The sequence below is a fragment of the Myotis yumanensis genome, unplaced genomic scaffold (genome assembly GCF_028538775.1).
Source record: "Myotis yumanensis isolate MYYU_CA2020_CCGP unplaced genomic scaffold, mMyoYum1.0.hap1 SCAF_7, whole genome shotgun sequence".
Classification (NCBI taxonomy): domain Eukaryota; kingdom Metazoa; phylum Chordata; class Mammalia; order Chiroptera; family Vespertilionidae; genus Myotis; species Myotis yumanensis.
In genome coordinates this window covers 41,343,388-41,363,970 of record NW_027223758.1, presented here as the reverse complement: position 1 = coordinate 41,363,970, position 20,583 = coordinate 41,343,388, and the positions used below count along the sequence as shown (strand labels likewise).

The 20,583-nt window shown below is 40.6% G+C and overlaps 1 long non-coding RNA gene across 1 annotated transcript in view; it reads left to right on the top strand.

The window, feature by feature from the left end:
* LOC139013898 (uncharacterized) overlaps nt 1-20,583 on the top strand; it is a 214,028-nt gene that overhangs the window by 7,082 nt on the left and 186,363 nt on the right. The gene's annotated exons all lie outside the window — the stretch shown is intronic.

Sequence of the window (20,583 nt, the reverse complement as noted above, 5' to 3'; positions counted from 1 at the left end):
CCAAGAAAACAGAAATACCAACCAGAAAGGATATATGCACCCCTATGTTCATAGCAGCACAATTTACAATAGCTAAGATTTGGAAACAGCCTAAGTGCCCATCAGCAGATGAGTGGATTAGAAAAGTGTGGTACATCTACACAATGGAATACTATGCTGCTGTAAAAAAGAAGGAATTCTTACCATTTGCAACAGCATGGATGGAACTGGAGAGCATTATGCTAAGTGAAATAAGCCAGTCAGAGAAAGATAAATATCACATGACCTCACTCATTTGTGGAACATAATGAACAGCATAAACTGATGAACAAAAATAGAACCAGAGTCATAGAAGCATTGATTAGATTGTCCAACCTATGAGGGAAGGCGGGGGTAATGGGTTAAGAGATCTACCAAAGGACTTATATGCATGCATATGAACATAGCCAATGGACACAGACAGGGGGTGGGGTGGGGGCCACCGGGGAGAGTTTAATGGGGGGAAAAGGAGACTTATGTAATACTTTAAACAATAAAGAATTTAAATTTTTTAAAAAAGAACTTGGAGCCATGTTTAAAACTGTCATAACATTATTAAGGACCTCTAAGAATGAGGCATAGCTTCTGTGGGAAGCAGCATCCCAACACAGTCAAGTATGAGTGAATCTTATAACTCTTTCGGTGTGATATTAATGTAGAGCAGCGATTTCAACTGGTGTGCTGCAGCACACTGGTGTGCCACAAGAATTTTTAAAACATGCAATGCCTGACTGTTTAGTCAGGGCCACTGACCTCTTTTCTTTTAGTTTGCCAAATAAAAAATGACAACAGCCAACACAACAATAGCCATCTGATGTGAATGAATCAAAATTATACCTATTGCTTTTGTCAGATTGGCAAAAAATATATTTTTTGGTGTGCTGCAGAATTTTAGTAATTAGTTTATGTGTGCCATGAGACTGAAAAAGGTAGAAAATTGCTGATGTAGATAATTAACATGAAGAAACAGCATTTATAATAGGAATGAATAAAAATGTTTCTGCAGTATGTGACCTCTGTGAAATGGAGACCTGTCATTCAAATGCCAAATGCAACTCAGACTCTTAGGTAATCCTATATAATAAAAACCTAATATGCTAAGTATCCGGTCATCTGGTTGACCATTCAACCAATCAGAGTGTAATATGCTAATGATATGCTAAGGTTGCTCAACCGCTTGCTATGATGTGCACTGACCACCAGGGGACAGTCGATTGGTCAACCAGTCGCTATGATGTGCACTGACCACCAGGGGGCAGATGTTCCAACCTGTAGGTTAGCTTGCTGCTGGAGTCCGGCTGATCTGGACTGAGCAAGTTGGGCCGGACACACCCTGGAGCCCTCCTATGGTCCCTCCCTAGCTGGCCAACCTCCTGTGTCCTTCCTGGGCTCCGATCGTTGCTCTGGTGGGGTCCCTCAGCCTGGCCTGCACCCTCTCGCAATCTGGAACCCCTTGGGGGATGTCGGAGAGCTGGTTTTGGCCCCATCCCGCAGGCCAGGCCGAGGGACCCCACTGGTGCACGAATTCGTGCACCGGGCCTCTAGTTTTTATATAATTATTATAGCTGTTTCTATGATAGCAGGTGGCTGCTCTGCTCATGCCTTGGGCTTTGTCTTGTGGAGGGGACCAGTGTTGAACAAAATTCTTGGCTTTGCCTGTTAATTGGTCATTTACATGGAGGGGGGTGGTATTGGGAGAGGGCAAATTCCACATTTCACAAAGGGGGATTGGTTCTAGAAATTAATGTGTATTAAGAAGGCATAGGTAGGAAGTGAGATTTGAGGTAGCTCTGGAAAAGAACCCTGTTTGGGTGATTCATAGAGTGGGGGTAATAATATAGATAAAGAGGAGATGAGGGGTAAGGGAAAAAGTTAACCTGCTCATAGGAAGGGAATACAGAGTTAGGGCTGTGTAAAGATGGGATCAAATGGGATGGATTGGACTGATGGAGCTTTTCCAAATCATCCCGATCTGGCCTTTGTTTGAGTGTGTTTTGAATTTTGATCAGTGTGCTTCCTCATAATATGTATGTCACCATTGAAGTGGTTCAGTGACCCAGGGGTCCAAATGCATGAAATCACTTTAAAGAGACAGATAGACAGGTTTCTAACCCTTCAGCTATTTGGCTACATTCAGGTCCCACTTAAGAAAATTACCTGGATTTAAGATAATCCTCAGAGGATTTTGGTTCCATTAAAAATTTTGAGCACAGGATAGATGTAATCCTTGATTCCTCATTTAATAAAATATAGAGGGAAATGGGTGCACACACATCAGCACCCTGAAATAGCAGATGACTAGAAGTACCTTGATTGGAATACATTCAGACAGATAGAAATATGTTTGAAATCATTGGCTGACATTTCAGTGGTGTTTCCCCTTCCCCTTTCCATTTTGCTGGAAATTTTTTTTTCTTTCACAGAGTATTACAGAAGTATTTGCACTTGCTTGTATTCACAGAATGCCAAGGCATGAAATTACTCACTGATTCCTTGCAAGTCAGGGAAAAGATTTTAACAAGTGTAAAACACTGCACTGGTTGCTTTGAAGTTAACTGCAAAGGAAGAGAAGGCCCCTGTTCTTGTTAAGGGGGCAAGGCTAAACATCTGAAAAATGTAAAATATTACATATTAAATATATTCATGCTAGTTTCAAAACTAGTTTTGCAAGCATCTTTTTGTTCGATACTAGCCATATATGGAGTGTTTAATATGTGTCAGATAGCATAATACATTATCTCATTTAATCTTTCTAACAACTCCAGTGAGGGAGGTATTGTTATCTTTACAGATAAGGTCCTCCTGGCAATTCTGAGGGGAGTCAGAACCAGCTTTTAAAATAGATTAGGAAACAGGCTCCCAATGCTAAATGACTTCCATACAGTTATTTTACCTTAATGACCTAGTCTTTTTAACCCTTTCTCATGGACCAGTGCACTATAATACCAGCATGTGAATTTTCTGACATTGTGTTAGTATTGTAATATCTTTATATATACCAACACTTTATTTATATCTTTATTTATATCTTTAGTCTAACACTTTGTGTTGGAATAAGCACGATGCTTTGCAATGAGTTTATTTAATAACCTGTGTAGCCTCATAGATTCAGAATGAGACCTGGAGGGAGGTATACCACCAGCCTTGGAGAAGGCAGCTAGATTTGATTAAATGGAGAACTTACTGAAGATGATGGAACCTAGATGAGAAACTTCTGCTGTATCAGTGCAAACTGTTTAGGCCAGGTGGTGATGTGTGTGAGCATGGCTATCTTAGATTGGGTACTTGAAAATAAACTTTGAGGCAGAGTTTTATGCAGAGAGTTTATTGTGAATGAATTCAGGAGATACATCTGTAAGGTAGTGGGAAGGAGGGGTTGGGCAGAGGGAGAAATCAACCTGTACTTCTGTGACAGTGGGGCCTCAGTTGATTCTGCAGGAAGCTCTGAAGATGGGATGGTCCGTCAGAGTTGTCCCATATTGAGGCATGTGGACCAGACCTTTGTATCCCTTCATGAGCCAGTCATTGGTCATAGGCGGTCCCCTAGGAGGGACTGTCATTCTGGGTGAGGCAGATCCTTGTCGCCAAGGGCAATTCCAAGTGTTGAACTCAGCTATGACTCACAGTACTCAGTATTCTTAGCAACTGAGGCATGAGTGTGTCAGTCCTGGAGAGGGGACCTGGTGGAGCATCTTAGTGTGCTGCTCAAATCCACTTACTTTTTATAATAAGTTCACTCTATCTGGGAACATATATTGAATTTTGGTTGGTCTTGTTTCCTGGGAACTTGCAAATGAAGGTTTAGTGGGAACTACTACAGCCCTTGCTGCTACAGTTGATCTCAAGGCTGTAACTAATGCTTCTTTCCCATTCATTCTAGATTCCCCTTAGCCCTGGCTAGCCCCACTGCTGGTCTAGGGGTCTTGCATCCTAGAGAGTCCTGAGCCGCTGGTTACTGTGCCTTTCTCAGGTTATGGCCATTGTTCTCATCCACAGAGGTATAATGAGACTCCACAACAGATCACCTGATTGCTACACACACTCTTCTCTACAGGTAGAAGTGTTCCTTTTTTGAGAATTAGGGCCTTTAGACCCACAGAGCCTAAACTTGCATGGATAGTAAGCATACGTTCAGTGCCTAGAACAGTGCTTGGTACATTAGGGAGTGTTCATTGAATGTGGAATGAATCCTATATAATAAAACCCTAATATGCAAATTGACTGAACGGTGGAATGACCAGGGGAACGACTGGTTGCTATGATGCACACTTACCACCAGGGGGCAGCTCGGGGGCAGCTCCTGCATTGAGCGTCTGCCTCCCCCTGCCCCCCGACAAGAGGGAAGCGACAGGTGGCTATGGTGTTGGGGGACGGGGCCGACCAGTGTGCAGTGCCAGGCCACCAGCCAAGGCGGGTGCCAGCAGGGCGGCAGAGGGGGGGGGCGGCCCAGATCGCCCCACCCACCGGTCATCCCACAGATTGGCCCTGATCGCCGGGCAGGCCTAGGGACCCTACCCTATATATTGGGAACAGTCTCTTAAATTTAAAAATTAAAACCTGAAAAAGCAGGATGATACAGTGATGACATGCATGGACTCTGGCTTGCATATTTTGTGGTCAGCTCTGATTCTGATACTTATAACTGTGTGACAAAGCCCATTACTTAACTTCTCTCTGCTTCAGTTTTTCCACCCATAAGATGGGAAAATGGTACTACTGCCTCAGAAGGATCATCTTATGTACTACTTTTTTAATCAGGGCAAAAAAATGTAGCTGCCCATAAACAGCAAGATGCCTTTCATCTGTATGAAAAGTATGGTTACTGGTGCATGCAGCATTCCGGATTGTGAGAGGGATGTCCGACTGTTGGGCGCACGCAGGCCGGGCTGAGGTACTCACCCCCACCCCATGCACGAATTTTGTGCACCGGCCTCTAGTGAATGAATATTGACCAAGCTTGGTTTTACTTCTATGGAATTTCCGTTTTGACGCCCTCTTTTCCATTCTCCTCCAGAACTGTTGGCTACTTAGCTTTCCTCCCTGACTTCAGTGCACCCCATGGCTTTGTCGTTCTCTGAACTCTGTAATCCAATTTTTACCTTGCATGCTCAGCTCCCACCCATCTAGGCCTTCTCGTCTTGCTCTTGGTTCTTTTCAGGATCTTTGCAGGAAGTTGGTAAAACAACACGTGTTTATGGTGCTCATTATGCAGTTCCCAGGGTGCTTCTGGAATAATTGCTTTAATGCAAAGGTTTATTTCTGATAGCAATTATTTCAGGGCCAGTTGCAGTTAAAAAGAGGAGCTGGATTTAGGATGTGAGGGAATTTACATGTCTTTTAAATCGTCCTAGGCTGTCTGTTGCTTATTCTGCTTATGCTGAAAGAAGTAGAATGGAGAGGGAAACCTAGATGCAAAGAGAGTGTGTATTTGGGAGCTAGCACAGGGAATTTCGGGATATTCCAGCTGGTGGACCAAGACCTAAGTTTCTAATGCTGAAGAATTAAAACAAAAATCTCTTCTTCAGACTTCTTTCCTTAAAGAATTTAATGAACAGATTGGGGATAGCCCTTTAAGAAAATGTGGCTCTGTAAATAACAGTCTGCCCTGTCATAAGAACCTGTTCATCATAAACTGGGAGGTATAGAAGCAGAGCTATAAAGCCTAAAGGCTCCAGTGGTGCTGACATGGTGTTTCCTTCACTTAATCACCTGGCCTGCCAGGGATGCCTGCTTACTGAAGACTGGCCCCAGAATCTGAGATGTGTCGAACCCCAGAGGCCGGCCACTCCTCTTTCCTCCCAATTCAAGAATGTGACATCATCTTGAAAATCTCATTACTTCTTGGGGCAGCCCATTCCATTGCTTTCAGGCTCTCAGGGTTAGGAAATCCTCTGACTTGTGATTTCCACCCCTTGGTTCTGTGTTTGGCCCTCCCAGAGAATAGATTCAGTCCTCTATCTCCGCCTGGTGCAGCTCCAGCAATCTCTTGCTTCGGTTACTCGGCCTGCAGAGGGTTAATTATGCGTGCAGCTCTGCTCTGCAGCCCAAAGCACAAAAGGCTGTGTTAAATGAAAGTCACAAAAGCTGTGCCTTCTAGCGGAAGGTCCTCTGCCCCTCCTCCCAAAACACATGAATGTGGGCAATAGGTACACCTGAGGATCATCACTTTCTGTTGACTGTGTGTATGACAGAGCCTCTGCCTCTGCATCCTCATTTGGAGTTTCTGGCTCTATGGTCGGTGACTCTAAGCACCAAAGAAATAATCCTTGGTGTGTGAGTGTGAGTGTGTGTGTGTGCATGTGATGAGGAATAGAGTGGGATAAGGTGTTAGGAGGGAAGAATGCCAGAGATCTAGATTATTCTATAATTGACAAAGAAATTGACTTCTGAAATTTTTGCAGAGTCCTCAAGTAAAGTCGCTGCACACACCACAGCCATAATCACTAAATTTGATTAATCGTTGACGACTGAGTCCAACTTTCAAGCGCTCTCCCTCAGGGCATAGCATCATTCATACGTTTAGTTGGTATTTACTGGTTGTCCACTGAATGGATAATCCTATTGCTGGTTCTGCATGGAATGCACTATCTAAGCCACCTGCAAGTTTGAGACTGAGTAAGGGAGACAAGTCAGTGATATCAGTACAACCATATTAATTGTAGCTACCACTTATTGAATGCTTACTCATTAGTCAGTTATTTAATTCATGTAATCCCTACTCCATCACCCTCACTGTAACATCCTTGGAGAGTGGAGATTATCAGAGACTCTGTGACTGGTATGTGCCAGAGCAGGAACTAGGGTCTAAGCTTTTCTGACTGCATAGCCTTGGTTCTGTCCATGAAGCCCCACTGCCTTCACCACAGGGACTGGGGGCAGAAATCCGTCACAAGGTACAATAGTGACTTTATGCTGAAAACACTGTGAGTTCAGTCCAGTTCACACAGCCTCACTGCTCATGCAAACACCTTGTGGAATAAGTTTAATCTAGGCTGACATCGTAGAGGAGGTGTCTCCTTGACTGAAAAAAATTGTACAACCAATGGAGAATTCTAATTCATGGGGAAGTCAACTTGGGCTTGCTTTGGACTTGGTTTGCTTAGGGATCAAACACAACTGAAAAATGGAAAAGCTATAGTCCTTCCTCTGCTCCTTTTTTCCTTCAGCAAGGAGAAAGTCTGATTTAAAGAAAGCAGAGAGGGGTCCTCTCCCTCTGAGCCTCTCCTTTTGCCTGTGCTGAGGTAGGAAAACCCATCTCCCTGTTCATTTCCTCCCTCCCTCTCCCCTCAGATTGGAGTTCCCATTCTGCACTTTGTGGTTTTCACTTAAGGAATGTTAATGAGATGGCATTGTAATCACCGGATTTTATAAATATCTCATCCACAAATTGGACCACAAAACCCAAATGAGCCAGCTGAGCATCTATATTCCATGAGCCTGTGTTTTCCCCACAGTCTTAACCAAAGGATGTAAAACGTGTTCTTGCTTAGAAGCTGTTCAGGCCCGTGGGTGTTAGATGCTGAGGACAACTGCTGTCCGCCTGGCCCTAACTCAAGTGGCTTGTTGGGTATGAGCCTTTCACACAGTCCTGGGTGATGTAAGGGATTTAGGCTTGTTCAATTATACCCTTTTCAAGTTAACGCTAGAAAAATGAGAAATTGATTTTTTTGATGAAACAATATTTTAGAAATTCTGGATATAAAAATGGGATTTGACCTCTCTTATCAAGTCAGCTATCATGATGATGATTACAGTCTTCAATTATGCCATATTTTGTAAGTCACGGCCTAATGCGATCAGCTTGTCAGATTTGTTTCAGGAAGAGGGTAGAGCAATGATAAAGCATCCAGCTGTGACTGCTTTGTGGTATGAAGGGGAGAACCTCGCAGATCCATCTTGTTCAGCAAATCTGCTGGAGTGAGCATCTTCCCGTTCAGCTATTGGAATCTAACAATCCGGCTTAATCTCTGCAGAGATGTATACTGAAGAATTTCCCTGGTGTTTCATATTTTTACCTGGTATTTCTTATTTTTACCATCATCCTTCTATTATTATATCCAAATCATAACCAAACAATAAGCAAAGAAATAACATATATTGCAGATGTTACCCGGTGTCCCAGAAAAATTTATGCATTTTTGAATGATTATAAATCAGTATTTATTAACATACAGTTCATTTTAAATATTTAAAAGAACCTACAAAAATGAATAATTTTTTTATCAATGTCTGTTTTCAAACTGATGACTGTTCTTTGTGGTTTTCACTTAACGAATGTTAATGAGATAGTTCAGGCACTGCTAATAATGCGAAGCATTGGAATCACAAACATCAAGAATCATTTTGTTGCCCTATCTGGTTTGGCTCAGTGGATAGAGCATTGGACTGGGGACTGAAGGGTCCTGGGTTCAATTCTGTTCAAGGGCACATGCATGTGTTGTGGGCTCAACCCCCAGTAGGGGGCGTTCAGGAAGCAGCCGATCAATGATTCTCTCATCATTGATGTTTTTATCTGTCCCTCTCCCTTTCTTTCTGAAATCAATAAAAATATATATATTTTTAAAAAAATCATTTTCAGTATTTGTGTGCCCTCAACTCATCATCTGTTGCCAGTTTTGTGCCATAAACTTTATCTCTTATGTATCCCCATAAAAAAGTCTAGTGGCACTTTAGGATAAATTTTCTTTGTTCAAAGATTATTCTGGCTTCACCCATTATTTCAAATCAGCTAACCCTAAAAAGGAGTGAAAATTAAGTGAGTTATCAGCTGTTAAAGTGTGTATACATTTTTTGGGACACCCTATATTAGGTTAAACAGCATTTTTAAGGCAGGACTGAACTTGACTCACTTTTGTATCCTTAGCACTTAGCACATTGCTTGGCCCATAGAAAGGACTTAAGTCATGTTCTTTTAGTATTTGTAAATTGTAGTCCAACCTTGGAACTATCTGAAGAATAGTTCCCAGGCTTCTCCACTGGAGTAATATGAAAGAAATCCTAATTATTTAAAATTGGCCAGTAAAAGATGTTTGTTTTGGGTAAGTGACTATTTGCAAGGTGGTTAGTTATTCCAAACATTGAGTGACCTGGTAAATGAAATAAACAAATAACTATAATGTACGGAGAGCATGAAAGATTTTGTTAAAAACGACGACCACCACCACCTCTCCTCATATATGGGAATCTGGATGGCTGTATCTTTAAATTTCTTACTATGCGTTCCAAATATTTGAAATAAATGGCCATTTTCAATACCGTTTATTTAATCACTGATTTAAAGAGTCATTATAATCATATATTGTATGAATTCTTGGATCTGCTTTTAGAATTTTTGTCCTAGAATAGAATATATTGATTTTTCCGTCTACTCATCACTAATAATACACTTTTAATTATAGTAACTTTTTTCATATGTTTAATATCTGCCAAGGCTAGTCACTCATTACTAATTGTTTTTCGATATTTTTTTGTTTATTTTTGCATAGCTTTTCTGTAAGCTAAATTTAATAGTCATTTTGTCAAGTTAAGTTGTTCTTTGCTTGCTCTCTGTCATCTATTTCCAAAATCAGGTTGGAATTACATTAAATTTCTTTATTAATTTTTGGGAAAATTGGTTAATTTATGATGTTATATCTCTCAATGTGATGTTATTTTCACTCTAGTGCTATAGAAACGACACTGTGTAGCAAGGAAATAACCAGTCTAAGACTCAAGGCATGAATTCAAGTATCTGCCCAGTTTTAACTGTGTGTCTGTTTATGCCACAGTTTTCTCATCTCAGATGTTGAAAGACATAAATACCTTTACATATTTGAGGCTTTATTGTATATGGGGTTTTTAGTGATTTATTATCCTTTGTTTGATAGAATATGGATATCCTTCCCTTAAGGGTCAGATGGAAAGTGAGATTATAACTCAATACATAGAGGACTTCTTTTTTAAAAGAATATATTTTTATTGATTTCAGAAAGGAAGGGAGAGGAAGAGAGAGATAGAAACATCAATGATGAGAGAGAATCATTGATCGGCTACCTCCTGCACATCCCCGACTGGGGATCAAGCCTGCAACCCGGGCACGTGCTCTTGACTGGAATCAAACCTGGGACCCTTTAATCTGCAGGCTGATTTTCTATCCACTGAGCCAAACCAGCTAGGGCCATAGAGGACTTCTGATTCTAGTTTGGGAATAGGAAGTTACAAGAAACCACTGGCTTCATCCTATAAAGGAGAATAAACCAGATAGCCACAAAATCATAACTTTAAAGACTCATCAGACACAGTAACAACCCAAGTGTCCATCGACGAATGAATAGATAAACAAAATGTGGTATCTACATACAATGGAATATCATTCTGCCTTAAAAAGTAAGGAAATTCTGAAATGCTGTACAACGTGGATGAATCTTGAGAACATTATGCTAAGTGAAACAAGCTAGTCACAAAAGGACATACATGAATAATTCTACTTACATGAGGTGAAGTGGTCAAATTGTTTGAATCAGAAGGTAGAATGCTGTTTGTTAGGGTCCGGGGGAAAGGAGAATGGGGAGTTGTTGTTTAATGGTGCAGAGTTTCAGTTTGGGAAGATGAAAAAGTTCTGGAGATGGTTGGTGATGATGGTTGCATCAGTGGGGCTTTGGTGCTCACTGAGTCTGCCCCCTGAGTGTGTCCCTTATGGATCTGAGGAGTTGTAATCTGGATGGTCCCACTCTGACCACTGGGTACACTGGCTCTTGGATCTCTAAGGAGGGGCTAATTTAGCCTCTGCCTGAGGCTACCCAGCAGGAGCTATGGAGAGATCTGCAGATTCCTCTTCTTTGTTTGGGATTTGGAGGTGCCCAGATGAGGCCCAGCTGTGAAGCAATGCAAGCTGCTGTAGGGCTTTGGGCCTTCTTTTGGATGTTCTGGGTCTCTCTGACCCAGCTGCAGTCTATTAGGTAATTTTCAGATTGCGAAGGGCCAGGCCTTTTATATGCAAAAGCCTCTGCTCACAGCCTGGGTGGGGCGGGGTCTCAGGGAATCAACAGGGCAGAGCAAACAGCTATGGCTGATCCTTAGTCCTACCCTAAGAGGCCCCGCGTTTCAGTGTCCCGGTAATCGCTGCGAGCACCTCTGAGAGAAAGCCGCCCTCGTGTTCTGACCAATGCCAGACAGTCCAGTTTCTCCCCGTATGAGTCTGGGTCCCCAGAAACTCACCCGGAACTGGAATTCAGAGCAGTCGGGAGCTTGAGACTCCCTCCCGATTGAAAAAGACAACCATGTCCTCAGTTGCCAGCCCTTTCCACGTGCGCCTCCATACCTCTGCACTTTACTTCCGCACCTCCTCTGAGTCTCAGTGTGCTTTTCTCTTTCCTTCTAGTTGTAGAATTTCCACTCAGCCAGCCTTCCTGTGGTTCTGGATGATGTCCGTTTTGTCTTTTAGTTGTATTTTTGAAGTGGCTGTGCGAGGCAGCAATTTCAGGTGTTTACCTATGCCGCCATCTTGGTTTCTCTCTGTACACAAGTTTTTGAATGAACATATGCTTTCTTTTCTCCCACCAAGGAGTGGGATGGCTGGATCATAGAGCAGATATATGTTTACAAATTTTTAAGAGACTGACACACTGTTTTCCAAAGTGGTTTGTACCATTTTATATTCTTTTTTTTTTTTTAAATATATTTTATTGATTTTTTACAGAGAGGAAGGGAGAGAGATAGAGAGTTAGAAACATCGATGAGAGAGAAACATCGATCAGCTGCCTCCTGCACATCTCCTACTGGAGATGTGCCCGCAACCCAGGTACATGCCCTTGACCGGAATCGAACCTGGGACCTTTCAGTCCGCAAGCCGACGCTCTATCCACTGAGCCAAACTGGTTTCGGCCATTTTATATTCTTACCAGCAGTGTATGAGAATATCAGTTTTTCCATTTATGTCTTCACCAAACTTGGTAGTCAGTCTTTTTTAATGTTAGCCATTTAAATGAGTATGTAATGGCATTTTGTGTTTTAATTTGTATTTTCCTAATGGCTAATTGAGTTGAACATTTTTCCATGTGCTTATTTGCCATCTGTGTATCTTCTTTGATGAGGTGTCTCTAAAAATCTTTTGCCCTAAATGAACTTTTAGTGGCCACATATGAGTTGGCATGACCAACTAGTGTCTTAAGGGCCCCAGCTACAGATCAGGTCTGACCCACCCCTAAGCTTTATAATGGACTTCATTGAGTATGTGGAGGTAGTACACTCTGTTAGTTTTCTAGAGCTACCATAGCAGTACCACTGAGTGGCATAAACACAGAATAGAAAATAAGATTTCATAGATTGCAGAATCTTGGAGGGAAGGCAGGGAAGGGTGGGTAGGTGGGAGGTAATCAACCAAGGGCCTTATATGCATATATGCATGGCCCATGGTCACAGACAATGGGGTGGTGAGGGCCTGGCGCTGGGGCAGGTTGGAGGGGTCAATGGGGAAAAAAGGGGGATATATGGAATACTTTGAACAATAAAGAATTATTAAAAGAAAATAAAATAAAGATTTCAGGTCAGTGCAAAACAAAAAAATGCTATATTACATGTGTAATTGAAATAGCAGAAGGAGAGGAGAGAGAGACAATTGGACCGATGAAATATTCGAAGAAGTAATGGCCAAAAATTTTCCAAAATTGATAAAAAACACTCACTGACAGTTCCCAGAATCTCCAAGAACTCCAATTCAAAGGAAAACACCTCTAGGCACAAGTTAATCAAGCTGCTTGGAACCAAAGATAAAATAATTCTAAAAGCAGTCAGAATAAAAAGAACATATTACATATGGGGAGGGAAATAAGAAAATAAACTGACTTTTCCAGAAATGTGAATTACAGCCAATGATAAAAGAATAAATTTAAAGTACTGAAAGATAAAACAAAAACTGTCTATCTAGAATCCTTTATAAAGGACAATATCCTTTAAAAATGAAGGTAAAATAAAAACATTTTTAGACAGACTAAAGCAAAGTTATGTTTTGGTAATAAATGAACCCCTCAAAGTTCAGTGATTTACCAATAGAAGTTGGCTTGGCTCACTAGAACACCATTGAAAATGCAAAATCACGAATAGGTTTCTAACGATGCCATTTTTCTTTTCTTTTTTGTTTTGTTTTAAATATTTATTGTTGAAAGTATTCCATAGGTCCTCCTTTCTCCCCATTAACTTCTTCCAGCCTGCTCCTGTCCTCCCCTACACCCACAGGCCCTCAACACTCCATTGTCTTTGTCCATAGGCTATGCATATATACATACAAGTTCATTGGTTGACTCTTCCCACCCACCCTCCCCTGCCTTCCCTCTGAGGTTCAACAGTCTGTTCATGCTTCCGTGACTCTGGGTCTGTTTTTGATCATCAGTTTTTTTGGTTCTTTAGTTCATGTGATACTTATCTTTCTCTGAGTGGCTTATTTCACTCATTTGTAATCCTTCACTCAGCATAATACTCTCCAGATCCACCCATGCTGTTGCAAATGATGAGTTTTTCCTTTTTTATTGCCTCATAGAATTCCATTGTGTAAAGGTACCATAGTTTTTTTTTAATCTACTCATCTGCTGATGGGCACTTACGCTGTTTCCAAGTCTTAGCTATTGTAAATTGTGCTGCTATGAACATAGGAGTTGAAGATGCCATTTTTCTATGTGGCTGTCTGAAATCTACCCACCCCAGCTTCCCGCCTGTCTTTCCATAGCCACTTTCTCCCTTTCCGGAGGGACTAAGTCTGTTTTCTTTCTTCATCACAATGCTGCCACCTATTTTATCCCTGAGCTTCTTATGTGTCCACAAACTGGCAGCAGAGGAGGTCAGACTCCTAATTCCCAGCTCCTGGGGTTATTCTGATAATTCTCTCCTTACATAGGCTGGGTCTTGGTGTGCTGTGGGTTTGCTCATTCATGTCCCAAGGGCCTGGCTCTTGGTGGGAGGCACCTTCAGAAGCTTGAGATGATTATGGCTTGTACATCTCAAAGGCAATCACTGGCTATAAAACAAGGTGAAATCTGGAGTTGGTGTTACTGAATCCATACAGGAGCTGATGAGGACATCCAGCTGGGGCTGACTGAGAGGGGTACTTTAGGGAGTTAATACATGAGGAAGGTCATTGCAGTCAGAAGGGAAGCAAATGAGAAGGACTTCCCTGGAGCAGAATGACTTCCCTGAAGCAGAATGTTGGATTCACTTATAGGGCTGTCAAAAAGTTAACTTTACCCACAACAAAGAAACAGTCCAGGCATTGATCACAAGGAACATAGAGAATTAAAAAAGTTAAAGAGAATGACAAAGTACTCTGGTCCCTTGTTCCTGGTTGGTAGTTCATTATTCTCCTCTTTAGATAGTATCCTGATCACCCCAACCCTCCTTCTTTTATACCCAAGACTCATTGAACTTACCTCTTCCATCATCCCTTCTTCCTGCTCTAGTGTTTGATTTGTGACATGGGAATTCCTTCCTTTGGCTAGGGATGGACCAAAGAGGGAGAATGGACAGACCTGTAGTATTCTCTGGCACCAGTGGATCATTTCCTGGTCTCTAGGATTTCCAGGTGAGGGGGATGTCTCCCATCTGAAAACTCTCTGCTACCTACAGGAAAGACCATTTAGGCCATTTCCTCTTAGACATTTTCACATTCCATGCAATTTTGTCTCCTAAGAAGGCTCTTAGTAGTCATTCTGGTCTTGATATATATAAGGCAGAAAGCTTTCTTGTATATGTCCCATTTTGAAGGATGTAATGCTTCCAACAGGATGAAACAAATCTATGTGACTGTTTCAGTTTCTGATTTTCTATTTCACTTTGCCTTTTCTCTCCTTTAAGCCACTCAATCATCCTCCTTTACTATTTTCTATACTTTGTTAGCTTCAGTATATTCCATTTCTGAGAAAAATATCCCCAACTGAATCTCCACCTTAGTTCCCAACAGGCTTTGTTTGCTGATTAGGTCACAAAGGTTTCTGGAAGCTAAATCAGATATATTAGTGTTTGTGACTAAAGTTGTTTAGCTCTAAGTCTATATATCTGTGATACCTACCATAAGATGAGAATGAGTTTTAAATTGATCTTTAAGTGTTGAACAATGTGTCTACTGAAACATTTTAAACATTTCTTCTGAGTCTATCACCTCATGTCATAGGTCGGTCAGCTTTCATATTTTCGACATACACTTCTTTTTCTTTCAATGTGGTGCATGCACCCCAGCCAGAAAACCCACTTACACAAGATCAATATCCCGGCATTGAGCATCTCCTTGGTGTAGGAAAAGAATTCTTGTATAATAGGAACATTTTTAGAATTTGTTAACTTTGGAGGTGATAGTCGATTTGTTTCTGAATCTTTCGTTGGAAGCATACCCATTTACAGTCTATAGATACCAAAAGCTTTATAAAATGTAATTTAAGGACATCATTCCCATCACCCAATAATGCTTTGGGCTTTTGCAGTATGGACTTGTTACCTTTGTTTCTTTTTTAAAATCTTTATTGTTGAAAGTATTACAGATGTCCCCCCTATTTCCTCCCATTGACACCGCCCCCCCTTCACACTGCTCCTGCCCCCTCCCCAGGCTTCCCCACACTATTGTTTGTCCATGGGCTATGCATAGAAGTTCTTTGGTTAATCTCTTCCCACCTCTGCCCCCCTTCCCTCTGAAATATGTCAGCCTGTTGCATGTTTCATTGTCTCTGGACCTGTTTTGTTCATCAGTTTATTTCATTCATTAGAATAGACATGTAAATGAGATCATGTGATACTTGTCTTTTTCTGACTGCCTTGTTTCGCTTAGCATAATACTCTTCAGGTCCCTCCATGCTATCTCAAAAGGTTTGGATTTGTTACCTTCCAAAGGGGAATAATGGCATACAGAGCACATTTGAGTCTGTGCATCCCTGAACTCTATTCTATGGGCTGATGGGTCTTTGAATTACTTGGCAGATGGGGTAATATTGTAAATGGATATAGTGAGTTGAATTGTGGCCCCAAAATATATGTACACCTGAAATGTGACCTCATTTTTAGTAAGGGTCTATGCAGATATAATTAAGGTAAGGATTTTGAGATGAGATCATCTTCTATTGGGGTGGGCTCCAAATCCAATGTCAAGTTCTTATGAGAGAAGGGGAAACATACAGACAAACAGAGAAGGCCATGTGAGGTAGAGGTAGATTGGACTCATATAGTTATAAGCCAAGGAATGCCAAGGGTTTCTGGCAGCTACCAGAAGCAAGGCGAGAGACATCAACCAATTTTCCCTTGGGACTTTCAGAGGGAATCAACCTTGCTGGTAACCTTGATTTCAGACTTCTGGCCTCCAGACCTCTGATAGAATAAATTTCTGTTGCTTTAAGCCACCAAATCTGTGGTAATTTATCATGACAGCCTTAATAAACTAGTACAATAAAGGCTGTCAAAAGGAATACTTTACATAGAGTAAGGAGCATGTTAAAGCAAAGGTTGGCAAACTATAGCCCAACAGGCCAAATGATGCTACCCATTTTTTAAAATAAAGTTTTATTGGAACACAGTTGTACTTTATCATTTATGAATCATCTCTGCTGCTTTTATACAACAACAGCAGAGTTGAGTAGTTGTGACTGAGATGTAAGGCCCACAGTGATGAATATATTTACTAATATTTACAAATTTTTGGTACAAATACAGATTTACTTAAGAGTGGAACAATGATAGGGAATAAGGAATTCGGAAGTGATTTCTTTGGCCACCGTTAATATATTTACTTTGAAAATCTGCATGTCTATATTTTGAATTTGCTTAAAGTCACATCTCTCCAATAGAAGCAGAGATATTGATTAAAAGAAGTTCAACAAAAACAACTGATCTATAGGATTTGTATAGCCTCAAGGTAGATTGTTTAGTTCAACCTTCTCATTTTGACTTCTTGGACTTAATGTGAATTGGAAACATTATTAGGTTGGTAGGATTGAGTAAGCAATAAACATACCCTCAGAATAAGAAAAAGAGCTATCTATCATTGTATTGAAGGTCCCGTCTCTCCCAGATGATCCTGGGTACTTTATATTTGATTAGCAATGAGGATGTAATTGGATGGGTTTTCTCTCTTGATGTGTGAAATTCTCCTAGCTCCTAAATAAGGGATAATAGTAACTGAATTTAAGTAGCTCACAACAATGGCTTATTTATTTACTTTAGTGTAGCACATAAAAATACATGATTTCCCTGTTGAGGAAGTCATTCTCAATGATGATTCATGCTTTTCTCCTAACCTTTTTGCCTTTTTGAAAGCCTTTTAAGTTTTCTAGGGAAATAAAGATTTAGAAATTTGGTCATTGAACTTCCACATGAACATTTGTGATTGGCTTTGAAAAATACTTCCTTTATAAAAATATTTCATATCTTTTGAAAATCCACTTTAAGGGCTTTATACAGGGAAATAATCATGGATGTACAGACATTCAGTTACAAAGTTGTTGACCAAAGCACAATGAAAAATGGCAAAGAATCTAAATTTGAAAATACAATAGAGAACTGGTTAAATAAGTTATAGTGCTTCCATACTGTGAGCTTATCATCAGATAAAATTTGATAACATGGAAAGATGCTCTTGATATACTTTTAACTTGAAAGTATATCATAATATACATAAAATTTGATAACATGGAAAAAAAGCAGAAAACAATAGTATGCATGATGTAGGACAAGCACACATTCAGAAAAACAGATTTAGGTGGTTTTTAATATTTTGTTTTGCTTTCCCTATTTTCTAATATTTTTTTCAAAGAATATATTTGCAATAATAAGAAGAAAGAGTTAAACTGAAAATGAGAAGACTGTTTTTTCAAATATTTTCATTTAGAATTGAAACTTGTTAGTTGATATAAAATAACTTCTTTCTTTTGCTTCCCAGAAAAATTTATGATAAAGTACTTAAATTATTGCTTGTTAGGAAAATACGTTTGGACAAGATACTTTCTCTCCTGAGCCTTGGTCTCTTCATTTAGAAATGAAAGCATTGAATTAACTGAATCTCAGAACCTCTAAGTTCCTGGCCACTATGATATTCCAAGTGGTATGAGATAGTATTCAGAGCAGCCTTTTAGTGGAGCTAACTTATCAAGAATAGCTCACTCAAACTAGGGCATGCCTCAGTTGTTGAGGATGACATTAGCTCACCCCCTGTCCCGCCCTGGGCCTTTGGACCCTGGAGAAGGCTCACTGGAGAAGGCGTCCATGCTCTTGCTTAGACTAACACAGAAAGCCTATTTCCTTACTAGCCTGGGAACCTTGAGTCAATTTGGTCCTTTTATGAGTGGGGTTTCTTTAATCTCTCTGTCTTGTTCAAGCTCTGGAAATGTAGTGCCTTTTTATTATTGGAGAGAGATAGAGATAGAGATAGAGATAGAGATAGAGATAGAGAGATAGATAAAGAGAGAGAGAGAGAGAAAGAGAGAGAGAGAGAGAGAGAGAGAGAGAGAGACATCGATTTGTTGTTCCACTTATTTATGCATTCATTGGTCGCTTTTTGTATGTGTCCTGACTGGGGATTGATCCCACAACCTTGGCACATTGGGATGACACTCTAACCAACTGAGCTACCTGGCCAGGGCTTAACATATTTTCTTAGGGAAATAAAATTTACTTTGAAAATTTAATTTGTACTAATTGGCCTCAGGCAAAGAGAGCCTGCAATAAACTTGTTGTCATTTTTATGTTTTGTGGGTGTTTGTGAAATGTTTTGTTTTAGAACAACTTACCATTTCTCTGAGAAGTGGGAGCAATAATCAGCTTGGCAAGTACTTTTAGAAAAACGTAAGTCCTGAGTATTATATTTAGCCTCTATAATTTTGTTGTCTTCACGTGAAATTAATGGGGTCATCCTTTTCTCTTTCTGCCTCACTCTTTCTCAGTGTCCCTACCTACATCCCAACATCCCCTGGAGCGGCCCAGGATAGAAGGTATTCCCTAGTAATACGTTGAACTGTTTTTCCAATAAGAGTTTTTTTCAGGATAGCCATGGTGATTTTGCTATTTTTCTTTACACTGTTCATATCCTGCCCAGTGTTGTGCATAGTGAAAAAGAAGGGTTTTAAGTTTGAATTAAAGAGCATTGCAGCAAGCCCTCTCTGATGCAAACCGGTTTATTGAAGGCGGGGTCTTTCCAATCATGCTGTATTTTTTTTTTTAAATCCTACATAAGCTCTCCTTTTGCTTGAAATTATTATCAGCCAGCCTCAAGAACAGGGTAAACTTTGTGCATTAATATGCTGGGACATCCTTGATGCTGGAACATGGATATTGAGAAAAATAATTCCTAAGACTGTTCATTAATTCATTGAGTCTTCAAGTACTTAGTGAGTGTTGATCCTGGTGCTGTCTGGGCAGCATGGTCAGAGCAGAGTGAGGACTTTGATGTCTGTGGTGTAGGCACAAAGATGGGAAGGGAGATAAGGAGAGTCCAAGTGATCCATAGACTCTATGGTGTATCTGTCTACCTATCTGTCCATACATTCAACAAATATCACTTGAGAGCCTACTGAGTTCCCAGCACTGTTACAGGCATTGGGGATATGGTGTGACTAAGATGGGCAAAGTTACCTGCTTTGTAGAAGGTAGAGCTTATAATATGTGTAGTGGGAGAGACAGATGAGCTGTGAGTAGATAAATACTATCATTTTAAGTGAGGTAAGAAAATACTATGAAGAAAAATACACATGGTATGGAGAAGGAGGCTAATGGGGATATTCAGGGGAGGCTCTATGAAGAGGTGGCCTAAAGAGGGACCTGGAGTGGGGTAAAGGTGCAAGGGAAAGAGCACTGGACCGAGAGTCATGCAGCATTCTCAATTTAACTCTGCTACTCACAGTGCAGCATGCATCGAGTTCCTCAGTGTCCCTCCCTCACCCAGTTATTCATGCAATGCAGTGATGTATGTGACTGTACCATTCAAGTGTACAGTGGAACCTCAGTTCTCAAACTCAATTTATTCCAGACGGTTGTTTGAGAAGCGATTTGTTCGAAAACCAGATCATCTTTTCCCATTAGAAATAATGTAAATTGAATTCATCCATTCTAGACCACCAAATGATTACCTGTTTTAACCTTTCTTATATACAGTACATGTTTAATGTACTGTTTAATCTATAAATAAACACCTCTTTTCTTAAGTCTATGGAACCACCCCCTACCAGCCTAAAGGGATCACGTTCAGCACTCGTTCCAGGGGTGTCTTTCAGGTCAGCATGCAGCATCTTTGCTTGTTCACTTACCACTGCCCCCCAAATGCTGTCACTGGCTAACTGCTTTTCCTTTATCCAAATCAACAAGTTTTCCCACCTCTTCAATTGCCTGTGACCATTGCTGCTTTCACACCCTTAGCAACATTAGCACTCCTGATGGCCTCTTTAAGTTTTAAAATTGTGCTAATCGTTTATTTCCCCAGCAACAAAAGCATTCTCTCCTTTGTTGCCTGAGAGATGCTTTTTGTCATGCTGAGGTATCAGCATGAAAGGGTTGTCAGTTCAAAAACTGAAATTTGGTTCCACAATGGAGACATTTTTTTTCCTGTGAACAACTTGGTTAAGAACCGAA